Raw genomic sequence first — 16,305 nt, forward strand, 5'->3', positions numbered from 1 at the left:
GGGAGTCTATTTTCTGTTTCAACAATACTTAGCCCCCTCTCATAAGGCCCGAATAGCCAAAAAATTGTTGAAAGAAAAGAAGGTGGCATCCCCACTCCTGGACCTCTTACTCCCTTATATTCATTCCATAGAATACTTCCTTTAGAGAGGAAGGTTTCAGCCATTCACGCAAATGCATCCACTCCTTGAAGGCCTCTGTCATCAAGTCTTAGACGAAGTCCCCACAGACGTGGTCGAGGCCTACTAATCCTTTAGGCCTCGTATCAATAGAGTATTTGGAGAAAATGGGAAACACATCCAATGGTTTTTTTATATTGTATTATTATAACATGTAAATAACATTTAAAACTGGCTTCCCTTATTGACCAAGATGCAGGAAAAGGTAGTCCAGATTAACCCAGTGTACGCTACTGCAAGTTTTGGGTCCTTACTCTACAGTATTCATAATGAATAAAGACATGGGCCGATAAACTTTCAACTGTAACATAATATTATTCTTACATGACTACAATTTATAGTATTTTGTAATCTTTCTTCCCAAGAGAATAAAATGTCAGTAGCAATTAGCCAATTTTTCCAAACTATCTTATTAATATTCTATAGTTGTTGGGAATTTTTCACAGCTAAAGAAGAACTCATTCAACCAGTTAACTTTCAAGGCACTGAAAACATAAATAGCTGACCACAAATACATTGATGTTTGTTTGTTAGTGTGATAATACCCTGTTTAATGACGTAAATTATGTAAACATTAATAATTTCTTGATTCTTCATACTTGCCAAATATTTACACAAAGGACTTTCAAATCAAAGTGTATGATAAAATTATTTTAAATACACTCTATCAATACTATATTTGGCATAAAAAATAAAATAAATGCATTTTTGTTGAACCAAATACGGAAATAAATTTAAATGATATGAAATTTATGGTTCTTGACGCAATTTTCTCATTATTTGAACAATAACAAGAAAAAAAAATTAAAAAATTACATTTAAGAAACATTCAATTATATGTTTCTTAAAACAAGAGCCATTCAATCACAATTCAACAATTAGGATCTACCAAGTTTTCCATTAAAATATAAGAACACTTTGAATATTAAAAAACAACAAGATTTAATTTATTAATTATCAATAGATTTTCTACAAAATTTAAACAATAAATAGATGTTTGTCTGAGCTCTCTTAATCATTAACGTAGCTATTCCATACGGTGGAAGGCCTGGCATCAACTGCAGATGTAGTCTTCTTTCATGGCGCCCAAGTGCTGGCTGACAGTGGTTTTGAGGAGACAGCATGCCTTCTCCTTGACACTCGTAGTCGAGGGTTGGCATGAGGGATGATTGGTGTCCAAAAGTGATCAAAAAGATCAAAAGACTCTTTCAAAAGTGTATTATTACGGAAAAGATGAGTTTCTTTCATTATTTGTGTCAAAATTGGCCTCTCCACCGTCAAAATGCTCTTTCTACATACTTTTTTGATAGCTCTGGACAACCTTTCATGAAATCTGAGATCTTTAGTACATGGGCCTCATGTACTAGAGGGGATTGGCCTCCCCTATTTTATTTAACACCTCAAGCTCCAGTTTTGCCTTTTTGGCAAATCCCTTCTTCCTTTCCAACGTTTCGGACTTACTGACAACGTAGATGGTGGTTCCTTATGCATTTATTTCAATCCCTTAACCTTTTTCAATTATTTAATTAGTAAGTGTTCAGATTTCAATGGACCACCTGGTATCATTATAAAGTAAAATTTGTCAGCCTTTCTTTTTAATTTATTTGTCTACAGATGGATTTATTACTTACAGAGAGCGAGTGTAGTTATAACCTAGTGTATCATTTTAAAAAAGGAACCAGATAATAAAAACATACTAAATAAGAATTTATATGAGGTTTAGCAACGAACGTGAATACACTCATCACTTCATGTTAAAATAGAAAAGAAAAAATAATTACATCTCATTTATATTTGGTTTTAAATCCGAAGCATTTTTTTAGGTACGAGTTTGTTTTAGTAGTTGTGGGCAACTTCAAGGATGGTTTTTATATTATCATTCTTCAGATGATAATATTAAAGTTTTGAGTTTGAAAATACGTGTGAAAAATGTACAATAACACTGTGGACTTCTTGGGGAATTATCTTCTAAATTATTAGGGAAATAATATTTGTTTGAAGACGCCTAATAATTTTGGTAATTCCAGATACAACAGCTAGTTTTATACAATTATACTTCCCACCATGTATTGATTTTAGATACAAAAAGGAATTTAAGAATTTTTTGAGTGTTATTTTTTTCGATCTATAATGCCTAACATTAATTTAAAATATAGATTATATTAGGGTATTCTTACAGACAATAAATAGGGCGTCTGTATATTTAAGGGTGATAATTTTGGTAAGAATAGAAAAGCGTGCGAGGAGAAAAGAAGAATTACTTATGGCATCATTGATTAAATAATATACATCTTCTTCTATCAATCATGAACGTTATCATTTCCGCCTTTATTATTCAATATTAATATAATATGAGATGGTGATAGTCGATAGAGAACTGAATAAAATCCCCAAAATGACGTCGCCTTCTGTCTGGATTTATGAAAATGGAGGCCCAGGAATTTGGAAAATACTTACCGGATGAGAAACAGATGGTTTGTCGGATTTGTCGATATAAATGTGCCTTTAGTCCCCTGTCTAGAATTACACGCCACTCATTATCCTCATCTCATAACAAGAGTATGGATATTCAACTATAAAATCAATTTGACGATGACTACATCAAGTCAGACTTTAACTTTGATCTCACAACGATGCTTATTGCATGTAATATAACCTTATCCATTGCTAATCATCTACGTTCAAAAAAATTATGGAGAAATACAAGGGTAAACATATCCCTTACCGAGGAACCATCATTAAATTAATGGAGGATGTTGGTACTGATGTCATATATAGAAATACATATAAAAATGTTTTGAGTCATCCACACCAAATGACGATCAAGTTATCAGTAAAAAATATAAATATTTACTAATTTCGAAATGGAACTCTGAATTTTGTACTATCTAACAGTAAGTATTCAATTTTTTTTTTAATCTAACCATAAAATATGATTCTATTTTAGCTAAACATATCAAGAATTATGATACACAACTCAGTAAAGGGCAAAAACAACTGTTTAAATGGTCACAACAATGGGGGTAGTAGCTTTGGATGGTTTGCAACTAGTTTGTCTGAGACTAGTTACTTCACTTTAAGACTTGGGTATGATAATTAGGTTTTCCAATATTACTTGGTCAATAAATATTACTTTTTTATCACTTAAGGCTTAGCTATGGTTGATGGGCTCCAAGAAGTGGTGTTCAGAAAACTCATAAAAGGCAAAAACAACTTAAACAGTTGTGGTCACAACAACGAGGGTAGTTACATTGGGTGTTGCATTATAATTAACAATTGTGTATATCTTTCATGATAATAGTATGTTGTTATATAAGCATACCTAAATAACGGGGAAAAATCTTTTTTGATGCTCTTAATAGGGAGTAATATCGTCGGACATTACTACATAATTAGCTTTTGCTCTAAATCTTTACGATTAATTTATTTCTAACATTTTTTTATTAATATATTTATTGTCTAATTTTATGATTTTGACATTTACTTTATTATTAATATTTAGTTAGATCTCATCGGTAGAGATATATCTATCCTGTGCACAATTGTATATAGCAACTTCCACATGAAGAAGAGGGGTGATTATCTTTTGATTAAGCTCCACGTCTCGCTTGTGTATTGCAACCTAAAGTTATGACATATTTAACTGAATTCCGATGTTAAAACAAGAAAAAATTATCTGAATCAATCTATTATTTCAATATTCTGTATTTATAATTTATTATTATTAATAGTTATATGATTTTAATTGTTTAATTTTATATATTTAACTTAAATGTTTAATGGTTTATTTTTTAGTATGTAGATTATATTTAATTAAAGCCTTCTTTTTCAACTTTGAGCTTCAAATATATTTCAAATACTCTACTTTGTCGTTTCATTAGCTATTATTCTGAGAATAAGGTTCATAATGAATTACAATTTCATGGAGTATGACGTTTTCAAATCTACTATAACGGATAAAAAACGTCGAAGTCAATTATACGTAGTATATCTTCATTAAACATTTTGCTAATAAATACATTCGTTATACCCTCAAAAATCATAATAAAGCAGGCAGATGATAATCACATCAGTATTTTAAACAATGATACCGGATGTCTTTTTTTCCCCCTCCTCCTTGCACGCGTTTTTCTCTACAATATTATCAACTATATGTATATTATATGAAACGTATTATTGTGAATTTTAAAAAAATTGTGATATTAATTTCAAATAAAATACCAATATATATGAATGAAAAAAATTATCTAGATGAGTAGTCCATTTTTTATTTCTTTTCCAAAATTGCTAAAAAAACAAAACTGTAATGCATTAATTTTTGCAAAAAATAGTAAAAACATTGATTGGTATTCTAAATATAAACATATAGTTAACAATATTATTTTCGTACTTAAAAAAAACCAAACATTTATGAAGAATATTATCCTTAAAAAAAACTATTGATTAATGCTTCATTTTTGCAAATATTGAAAAAAAATATTATAAAAATGTTCCAGAAATAGAAAACACACTTTCATGGTTTCGAATTTGTAGTCTAAAATGCATTGTTTTTTGGCTTTTCTTTTTTTCAAAATTAAAAAAAGTCGTTTTATGAAGAAAAAAAAAACACAAATTTTGCATACCTTATTTTATATACAAATTTAAAATCTGACAACTAAACTTTCAGGAAGAAATTTGGGGGAATCATTGTGGTCAATGGCGGTTATATTGGTTAAAAATGTATTTTTTTAATATTAATTTGACATTTGTAATAATATGTAACTATTTTTTATCATAAGAGACCTGAGTCAAGAACTAGATATCGTTGTAGTTGTTGCACAAAGTGTTTTAATTTCTTTACCCACCCGGTAAATTAATAAGCTTCCTTACTAACAATAACTGCTTCATTCCCTTACAAAATAAAAATAGGGTTTTATCTTTATTTCATTAATAACAAATTGAATTAAATATCGGAAAAATTAAATTAAATACCTTGTCCAGAGGCAATTAGTCCTAAATAAAATGATTAAAATTTAGGTCTTATAACTTTTTATTTTATTAAAGAATTTAGATGTAAATTTATGTAGGAAGAATACTGTCAGTCAATGTGGCTCCCTTTAACCTCTATCACAACTTCGATATGGTGCTTGAAGGTGCTCTCTTGTGGATATGCTGTCCACTCCTTTTGATGCAGGTGCTGAGGGACTCTACATTAGAATGAGGGGTGGCTTTGTTCTTCTTACTCTTACCTTCTTTATTCACTCTACAAGCCTGCCATTATTGTAATGATTTTTAGACGTAGTCACGAAAGATTATCTTATGATCATTGAAGCTTTTCACGATTAAACCATATTTTTGGGTGTAGTTGAGGAGCTTCTGACAACTGGTGGGTCTCTTCTCCTTCAGAGCTGTGGTGAGGAGGTCAAAGGGGACGCAGATGAAGTACTTCATACCTAAGTTATTGTGGACAGGAGTAATGGTGTTCTTTTCGTCAACCTTGAGCTCCTTAGTGTGCCTTCAGATACTGGTGGTGGGTCAAGGGTGGTTGACTTTGATCTCCGGAAAAATAACGCTTAAGATTCTGGCAACAACTGAAGAATCTCTGCATTTTTCTTGTTTCTGACATCCGTGCTAAGTAAATCAAGAAATAGTAGAATTATTCCTTACTGTCCACTCATTTATCATCCTAGGTCAAATTTTATTTAATGAATTAAGAGCTAAGAGTCGTTAGTTTACATCAGCAAACAAATGATCAGTTTATCAAAACACTTCATGTGCAATGATTAAACAAATCTACTTGACAAATTTGCATCCGCAACTTGTACATTCTGTTTGGATAGAAGAATATAGACAATACTCCTGACAACCTTTCAAACAAGCTATGTGAGGTGAGCAATATACTTTCAAATTTTCCACATATATATAAACATATCTGTACACAAACCTAATTGATCTGTTAGAAAAAAAAAAATATTTCACCCCTTTCATCGATCAAACTTTGTTACAAGGTTTGTGGTTTGAAAACATTTGAGAATGTTCATATAATAGTAAAAATACTTTGTTTGTTTTGAAGAACAATAATGACTTTTTGAGTATTGTTGTATATCTTAAGCATTTAAAAAAAAATTAAAAACAAAGAAACAGAAAATTAACGTGGAAACTCTGACAATTAGAAAATGAATGTTTGCGAGATGAGCAGGTTAGCTGGCATTAAGTTTCATTTATTATACCTATTAACTGCAAGCAGTTGTGAGATGAAGGAAATAAGCATAGCCACTAATTACTCTATTTTTGATCCTCAATTCTACTCTCATTCCAACAGGAACATATAATTATATGTGAAATAATTTTTTTAATGGAAGAGGTTTTTTATAATTGTTACCTGAATATACATTTGTTTTTTTAATTTTCCAAAGCTGTTCTCATATTTTTGTCCAAGCTTGAAGGAAGAAATATATATATATCTATAAAGTGTAACCACTCGTTTGTTTCGTCATTAATGAAAGACAAATACGCTTATGAGTTATAAGTATTAGTCCTTCTCGGACTTAGAGTATAGTTGAGGATCGATATCGAAGTAGTTCCTCCCTATATCATTACAAGATGCGGAGCGGGGGTTGTGTTGATTTCTTTCATCTCATAAATACTCAGAGCTAATCTGATGAAAGTTCATGACAGCCTTTCTCTAAATAGTCACAGTTATCACGTTCGTTTTGTTTCATTTTTAATAACATGCCAATGGGTAATGTTATTTTCACGTATGCTTATAACTCTACAACCAATCCTCAGGGTTCCTCTTCTCCGTGATTCATGAGCACACACTCTTTTTAAACATAGATGCTCTCTTTCAAGTTATAAATGAATAATTATAAAACCTTTATAAAATATGAATCACTGTTCAGGTTGCTGCAAAAACAAAAACACTTGCACGCTAAAAAGTGCTAAGGATTTACAAAACTTATATAATATTTAACATAAAATATTTATTTGTGTCATATAAGTTTCAAATTTGTACATGTTGCAATTTTTATAAGCAAATTATACCAGTTACAAATTATTTCCCTTAAAATACCCTATTTAATATTAGCAACAGTCATTTCAATTATCAGCTATTGATTCATGAAACTTGAAAATGAACTCATTTATACATTAATTTTATAAATTTCAAACATGGTCTATTGTCAGTCTGTCTCCTTTATGATGTTTACAATAGTAATATTCATTAAATATGCTAGAAAGCAAGAATTAGCTGAACATTGCCCCTATTTTGTCTAATTCGGTCAATAGACATGGTCACCAGCTCCATTCAAGTTCAAATAGTCAGAACACTCAAGTTTCGAGTTATAGAGTAATATTTTTATGAGGTTTGTCATCCTTTCAACTTTTCGAACAGGTAAATACCTTGGTTTTGTTTTTTATAATTTTATTGATATCGAACTTCAGTTTAGAGATATGGAAGCAAAGAGGGAAAGAGTCGCAGCCCTTCCAGGAGCCAATTTGTCAATTTTGCCGGTCCTGGACAAGGAGAAGTACTCCATAACTTTTAATTATAAATTCAATGCTATGGTCAAATCTGGAAATGGTCTTCATAGATAAAAAGGTAGTGGTAGACACAATCGGAAGCAAACAAAACCTAAGCTGGCTGAGATCAAACCCAGAATCCATGAGAACCCTAAAATATCAATGTCCGACCTGGGAAAGTCCATAATTAATGCAGGAAGGGGCCTAAAGCTCAAAAGCTTCAATGAAAGGCATTGACAGCTCATTACCAAAGCCATAATGAACAATGAGAGTGGCCAAAGGAAAAATTATTCTGCAATGGATAAAGAAAAATTATAATGTTGTGCACATCTTCATTGATGGGAAGTTTTGACTGTGATCCAGACCAGAAATGCACAAAACAACTTTTATTTTGCCACAAATCCCAAATAGGTTCCACCTATCAATAGGACAAAGCACCCAGACGGGGCCATGATGTTGAGTGTGGCGTCATCTGATGCCAAGGCAATGCCTTCGTACTGGTTCCCAAAGGGTCTAAAAAATCAACGCAGAGGAATATTTGTAGGTAATGAACGAGGTTCTAAAGCCTTGTCTGGAACAAACTATCCTCAGAGAGATTATTGTGGGCAACAAAATTCAGCATCAGCCTGCAAGACTGCTAAAACTCAAAAGTGGTGAGAGGTGAATTTGGACGTTTTTTGGCATTGGTCAATGTGGCCGCCTTCTTTTCCAGATTGTTCCGCTTTGGAATGTGGGATCGAGGGTAATATGGAGATAAAGGCTTGCTGCACTCATGATGCAAGTGTTGAAGTTTTAATGACCTATGTTGAAGATGTAAGAGGCTAACATGTCGAAGGAGTAATGGCCATTGTCGATACAATTACAATTCCCGAACATCTCAAAAGTCTACATTATTATACTACTTAGAGTGTAGTCACTAGCCATGCTAGTTCAATAATTAGTTTTGCGAATAGTCAATGTTGTCAATATAAAGTGTACCTTGACAGTAATATATTGTTTGTATTACTGTTCTTTGGTTAGGAGTGCAGAAATTATGATCAGAAACTTATGAATTTATCTGCAATCTTTTAATTCATTTCATAAATTTATTCATCTTGTTAAATATCTTATATTTTAAACAATTTATTTATACGTGGCACAATTATTTACTTGACATTAATACTAACTAACTAGAGTTAGGGTCAATTTAATCTATATTTATAGTCTCTAGACTCAAATGACTCAATATTGCATATATTGTCTATAAAACATATTTTTAAAAGATTCTGTGTCGCAGTCAAAGTCGTTTACATTAAAAATTCTGGAGTCAAAGTCTGGCATTTTATTTATCGACTCCACTGTATTACATGGAATTGTATTTGGACTCGATACAACTTCCATAGAAGCTCTACTTGATAACACAATTAAAAACTCACAATTTGAATTGGACTCAAAAGCTAAAACTCGAGACTCGACTCGGCAAAAAAATGATTTTAATTTTCTATTAATTATGAAGTACCTGAATACAGTACAAAACATTATCATTTCAAGTGTACCAAGCATCAAAGGAATATTTAGATATTGCATTATCTAAATCTTAAATACTGTAAGTTATTTATCTCACTTTTTGACACCTGTATAATTTGTATAAAGAAGTTAAAATTTGCTTATTGGTCATCCTATGGAAAATTTAATTTTTTCCCCATCCAATTTGAATAAAATTCCATATGTCTAATTATTATATATTATTGGGAGAATTAAAACAACTCAATAATTCAATCCAGCTCTAAGTTCTGGGCTACTTTTCATGATAAAGTTTGATAAAAAACTTTATTGAAGACCCTTACGTTTTGATTTTAGTTTGTAAACCACTCATCTGATGTAATTATTAGATATATCATTTGATAACTCTTGATTTATTCAAAAACACAGTGTTGGGCAATAAAACATGACTTGTTAATTAATGTTAATTTTCTCATTTATATAGGAAGGTTTTGTGATTATTTTTTAACATTAAAAGTCTTCCATCATTTGCGTCCAAAGAAACAATAATAAAATTCACCATCTTGTCATCATGAGGGGACAAAAAGCCAAAAGGCAAAGTGTCTCAGATCTCCTAGATGCTGAAATTGAGGTGGCGAGGATTGTGGACATTGTGATGCTTCAGAATGATGGAGAAAATCTATCCAGGAAAGCAAAAATTGGAGACAACAATTTAAAGAGTGATCTAGAGTTCCTGTCCAGCTTGAAGAATAAGATCAAGGAGGACGCACCAAAATGATGATTTGCATCGCAAACGACTTCTCTGTGGATAATAAGACCCTGAAGAGGTGGATAAAAAGACGCCAGGGCATTATTCTCATAGACGAGGACCACACACAAATTATTTTAGTACTTTTCAAGCCACCTCTCGAGTTTTGTGTCAATTAAATTATCCTAAAAAAAGTATGATATATTGAAACAGATAGCCAGTTTTTATGGCTCATGATAAAAGCTATTTTCAAGATTTTTGACTCAATTTTGACAATAAAATGCCACAAATAATCAAAATACGAGCTGCAGAGTACAAAAAGAATGAACGTAGCATGGATTTTGAGGTTGCAAAATAATTTAATAATAAAAACTATATCCAGTCAGAATGATGTGCAAAAACAGTACAAGTGAAAAACATCAGGTGAAGTAGAAGGCCAAAATATTTTCCTCCAATAGTATTCAAAATAGTAATATCAAAGCTTTAACCTGCTGTTGCATTACGTCTAACATGAATAGCGAAATCTTTATACACAATACCCATAATTTAATAATGTTAAAATAAATATGACTCTGTGGGTATTTTATTATTATATACAGACTTTCGTTTCTTTTACAATTAAAACTAATTAAAATCAAATATTATACAATTTCAATAATCTGTAACACGTATGGTACACCATAGTATGTACACATAGTATTGATTGTATTTTCAAATCCCAATGTCCACCTTAATTTGTACCTGGTCAAAATAAAATTCAAAACGTCTCCAAAACAGAAATTAATAATTTCTGCAATGTCAATATCTTGATTAATTTTTCGAGATGAAAATATTACTGTTTAATTAATACTGCCTCTTTAAGAGATGTAAAACTAATTATAAACATGTTATTGCACAATCAATCAATTTGTGATAATGGTTTTATTTTTATCTATTTATTTGTGCATCTCTTTCCATCAGAAAAGTGTTCACTTCTTTAGCACGACCATAAAATCAAAATATTAGATCACTTTAAGCGTCTTCTTTCCTTCCTCAAATCCTCCCTTATCCACATTCAGTTCTAAAGTGGTAGTAAGGTCTTCATTGCTATCAGGATCTACAACTCTCAAAATGATAGGTTGATTGCAAGACAAGTTGGAAAAGTACTTTCTGTTCTTAACACAAGGAAATATACAGAATTCGGATTTTAAATCCGGAACAGTTTAAAATCTCATTACCTTGTCAAGCCTAAGGTCTATGTTTATAAATATATGTTCGTAATATTTAGCTGACAAAACTATATAAGAAAAAATACAAAATCCTTATGATATTCTCCGAATATGAACGTCGTAAGACCATTATTGTGTGCCTCCGTGCTGGGGGCAAATCCAAGGACTCAAATAACTCATTAGCTACTGATACTAAAGAGCTTGAATTGATCTAAACACATCAAGTGTCATGCTAGGATTTTATGTTGCTGCAGTTTGTCGAAATCAACTTTTTGAAGTCATTCATGTTTCGGGTAAAAGAAATGTGGGCTCCTAGCTATCTGGATCTGAACTCCCTGCACTATTGTGTGTGGGTTGTCTTGGAGAGTGAGTCCAATACACATGCGCAAATCACTGTCTACTTCTTTCGGGCTTCCATTCTCGAGAAAGTGGACTATATGGAGAAGGAGTACGTCATCAAGCAAGTGGTAGGTTCATGGCCAGGTTTGAGAGTGTGGTTAAGCTAGAAGTGGTGGATTTGAATTACATTTTTCACATTGCATCCCTTCATGTAAGAGCAGAAGAATTTTTCAATTAATTTTCGTAAATAAATAGTCATTTACATTCCCTTAAATTTTCCTTATTTAAAATCCCCTCCCTGTAGCGTGTACATGTGTCATGACTCTAGACGTAATATGTTTTAACGGAGACAAGTTGTCATTTCATTTATTTGAAGGCAGTCTTAGAATGAACCTTGTAGTTTAGAAGGATAATGGTGTCTCTTGAATATAACAGATGACATTTTGGGAAACTTATACCGGTTCGTCTATTGAAATTTGAGCATTGACTAATTCTATAATTAATATTTTGATATATTAAAATACAAGAAATTAGTTACAAAACAAGACAAACATTGCCTCATTAATTTACGTACAAACCGAGAAATCTAAATATTCATCTAATCCAATTATTTTTCTATCAAATGAAAGGGAAATTAATTTAGAAGGAGAGTAGATTAACTATCATGACAGTTCATTAGATCAGCTGCATGCAGCTGTTTCTCCGTGTTGCATGAGTCACACAATAGTTGTTACTTTAAACTTGTTTCTTCTTCCTTCAAGAATTAAATAATAATGATAAAAGCTTTGGAAAATATGAATATCTGTTCAGATTGCCAAGTATAAAAGCTTTCTATGACATATTTTATACACAAATTGATCACAAAGCCTTTTAAATATATGTTGTGTACAAGTTGCGACGTCTGCACAAGTTACAACTTGTAAAAGAAAATTGTACAAGTCACAATTTATTCATTTTAAAATTCATTAATATATTACAACATTAGTTATTTTAATTACCAACGCTACAATAAATTTAGTTATTTGTATTAAAATTCCCAAAAATGACATAAGTAATTTATTGATCATCTATGGAATATTTAATTATTGCAATGTAATCATTCTTTTAAAATTAGTCATTTCATTTTTTTTGTGGCAATTTTTGTGTACAAGTTACAACTTGTACACAAAAATTTTTTTTTTTTATGTTTGATTTTATTGGATAATATGTTGATATTTATATAACACATATAAAGACAAATAATATGATATCATACATTACTTGGTTTAATAAACTTCAACAAAAATGACTTTGAATGATATATTTCTATGAGCAATGGAAATGGTTCATTCCGGTTTCGTATATACCAATGATGGCTTGCTTGTAGTAGAAAAGGATGTTCACTCCTCAGAAATTAAATAATAATGAAAACAGCTTAACGGACAGCAAATACAATCTTTGGGTGGCGAACTTCCAAAAAACGGGCGAGCTTTAAAAAAAAAAAACCTGTTCGAATCACTATTTGGGATTGTCTCTGAAGACATGTAAATATTGGATGGATCTACATTTTCTCTGATTTGCATTAGTTCGGATCTTTAAACTTAAATATCCAAGTAAATATGAGGTATCTTTTATGATCTGCATAAGTTTAGATACGAAAAGCTGGTTTAATTATGGGTTATTCTCGGTCAATAAATGTTTACTTAAATTGTACCCAAAGAACATTTAATTTGTGCCCAACCCTCCTCCTACCTCTAGAAACAAGGCCATGAAGACCTTAGACTGACATTTTGTTATTTATTAATAAACCAAATTTTAGAATTAAGAATGACATTAGACGTTTAATCAAATTCCATTTTTAATATCAGAAAAAACAGGAAAAGGCTCTTAGAGAACAATTTATTTTGTATTGAAATTGTTTTGTCTATTTTTTATACAAGAAATATAAAGCTCTACAGATTTCCAGCAACTTTTGCTCCTGTCAATATTTGATTTGACCCCTTTGATATCCTTCGGAAAGTTTTGTATATTTTCCTACAGTAGAAAATAAAAAACAGAAATCTTCTTGTATCTGAGTGACATTTCATTTGTCATAAAAAAAAATTTATACTGTAAATAATAGCAATAATAACATTAAAAAAATAACATTTTAGCTTTAAATACCTAAGAATATAAAAAAGCTCTTTAAATAAAACTATATATCCTCATAAAAAACCTTTTCTTTCAATGAAATTATTTTGACAAGATTAATTTTATTGCCATTCGATTATAATAAATTGCTGAAGAAACTATTTTCTAACCCATAACAACTTTTCTTATTAAAAACATTTGATCTCTAGTATAAGTATAAACAGGATACTTGTTTACTGCCTGACCTATAATTGAAGTAGAGGAGATGTAGCTTAATTTGATAGCCATGTAAAAAAAAAAAAAAAACGACGCAACAAAAAAGAACTTTTGTAATAAAAAAAAATATCTCTTCGGTTATTTCTTTCTTAGTTTTAAAAGGTAGAAAAAAAGTCATTTTTATTATACAATAGCGGGTGTATCGGATAATTTTTTACGTTTTTTATACCAATATTCATATAATAGTTAACTTGAATTACTTTAAAGAACATTAAAAGAATATTTATCCCCCAAACAGATTTATCTACTTCTCCAATCCATCTCAATTTCTTGGGTTTAATATGTTTTAGAAAAAAAAACATTTATTTTTCGTAAAACAAACACACTTAAGATATTATATAAGTTATATGGTAGCCCTGATTCCTAAGCAGAGAGATAGCATATTAGTTGTGGATATTTGAATCTTTTGAGAGGGGTGGAGTTCTCAATCTACTTCAAGAGAATACTCATGAACACTTTGAAGACCCATGGATCAGTGAATGGATCATTATTAATAATTAGATCTATGCGCTTGAAAAACACGGGAGAATCCCAATTTTTGACGAGGTCCGAGTAATACTTGGTTTTTTTATGCCCAGGAGCCAAGTTTTTGTTTACTTCACATAATTTTGCAAGTATTGTTTGTGTCCGCTTGGACGTGTTTTTTAGACTCAAATCAACAAGCCAAAAAAAAGTAAAAAAAAAGAAAGAAATAGAAAATGAAATGGTAATCCAGACAATTCAAAGAATGTTTGAAAGTCAAGAAGATTATTTACCATGACGTTTCATGAAATAAAGGAAATAAATCAAGAGCATTTTGGGTATGTTAAAAAACAGACACCGAAAATAAAGATTGTAGCCTTGACAAATTGAAAAATGTTTTGTAGAAGAGCAACTGAGTTGTCATGACCTTTCATTGCATCAGCTATAATCCGCTGTGGCAAGCAAGGAGGAGGAGAAGGCCATAAACAAGGACATTTGCAAGAATTACTTTGATGTCGATCCTCAATTTTGAGTTCAAAAGGACTTACAATTATATCTCCACAATGGATCTTTTATGAGCACACACAAATGTTCCATCAGGTTTTGAATAGTATTGAATGTAGTGAAAAAGGGAGTTCACTCCTTGAGAATTAAATAATAATAATAATAGTTAAAGAAAATAATTTTCATTCTTCAGATTACCAATTCAAAAAAACTGGGCAAGGAAAATAACAAACCATTTTCATCACTATCCATGCTTATATTTTCCTGACAAATCCTAAGCGTTACTCTTGATTACGAACGAGCAAAACCACTCGGGATTACACTTTATACTAAGACCTTCTATCCTGAAATGAAATAACAATACAGACACTTTGTTAAATAAAATAAAAAGACTGTTTAATTTAATAACAACAAAAAACGCTCAATTTGTTTTATAAATTACAGCTCTACTACACATTGTATATATAGTGACTATCATTACTTTTCTTACAAGTTTTACAAGTTAAAGAGTTACAACTCTTGGACAAGCAAGGCTTAAATCACTTAAGTTGAAAAAGTAGAGTTTTCAACGTCAACAAATTGATTTTCTTATCTCCAAGTTTTCTTCTTTATATTACACTAAAACTTGTCAAATTCTAACAAAAAGGAGGAATAACACTTTTTGTAGAGTGCCTTTTTTATATAGTATTGTTATATTTTATTGGCGATTTGATTTTCATACAACTTTTCTATTACGACGTAACTGCTACCAGTTCTTTACATTTAAAGAAAATATTTTGTTATCAAAATGGTACTTTACGCTTCCAATTTAAAGTTTTTTTGGTTATTTATTATATTTGTCTTTCAAATTGAGCTGTCTTGACAAGTATAATATTATTAACAATGTTGAAAATATCATTGGTAAAGGCAAATCCGTCGTGGAAAATAAGTGAACTAAGAACATAATTACATTGGCCAAAATGTATTTATTAACAAACATGTTTTTTCGCAGATTGCACCTGGATATATACCAAATAATTATATTAAAATAAACTGGCATATAACTAATTACAGCCTTGATACGACGTTTACACTGCAGGAAGTCTTGGTGCAGACAACATTGGGAAGGTTGGAAAAAAAGAGCTATATCCTGTTGATAAGTTCTTTCATGCACAACGTTAATCTCCCTGGCCAGGACTATCCTGGATAGTAGTCTGCCATCTTCTGTAGGTTGTTAATGAATCCATTATCTCGCTTAAGCTCAATCCTTTTGGAATATTCTTTTATATCTGTCACTGCTTCAAAGTCATAATTTAACTCAATCTGTCCACGTGTAACTTTATGGACAAGAAATTGAGCTATTCTTAAAATGTTTGGAATGATTTTGCTCTCATGTCCCGCAGATATTATCATGGGCGTGGTGGGGTGTTTCCACTCCTAAAATAAGATAAAATGTATCCAAAATACTGGCAAAAGGCTGCAAAATTTCCATACTAATCAGCTGGTTTCGTTTATTGTCCA

General features: G+C 31.0%; 1 long non-coding RNA gene across 1 annotated transcript; it reads left to right on the forward strand.

Annotated features, from left to right (window-relative positions):
• The first annotated feature begins 2,380 nt into the window (after positions 1-2,380).
• On the forward strand, positions 2,381-3,746 carry LOC139906225 (uncharacterized). Its single transcript, XR_011781588.1, has 3 exons — positions 2,381-3,071; positions 3,125-3,264; positions 3,327-3,746. It is a non-coding gene; the product is annotated as an uncharacterized lncRNA (long non-coding RNA).
• The last annotated feature ends 12,559 nt before the right edge of the window (positions 3,747-16,305 follow it).

The sequence above is a fragment of the Lepeophtheirus salmonis genome, chromosome 8 (assembly GCF_016086655.4).
Source record: "Lepeophtheirus salmonis chromosome 8, UVic_Lsal_1.4, whole genome shotgun sequence".
Classification (NCBI taxonomy): Eukaryota; Metazoa; Arthropoda; class Copepoda; order Siphonostomatoida; family Caligidae; genus Lepeophtheirus; species Lepeophtheirus salmonis.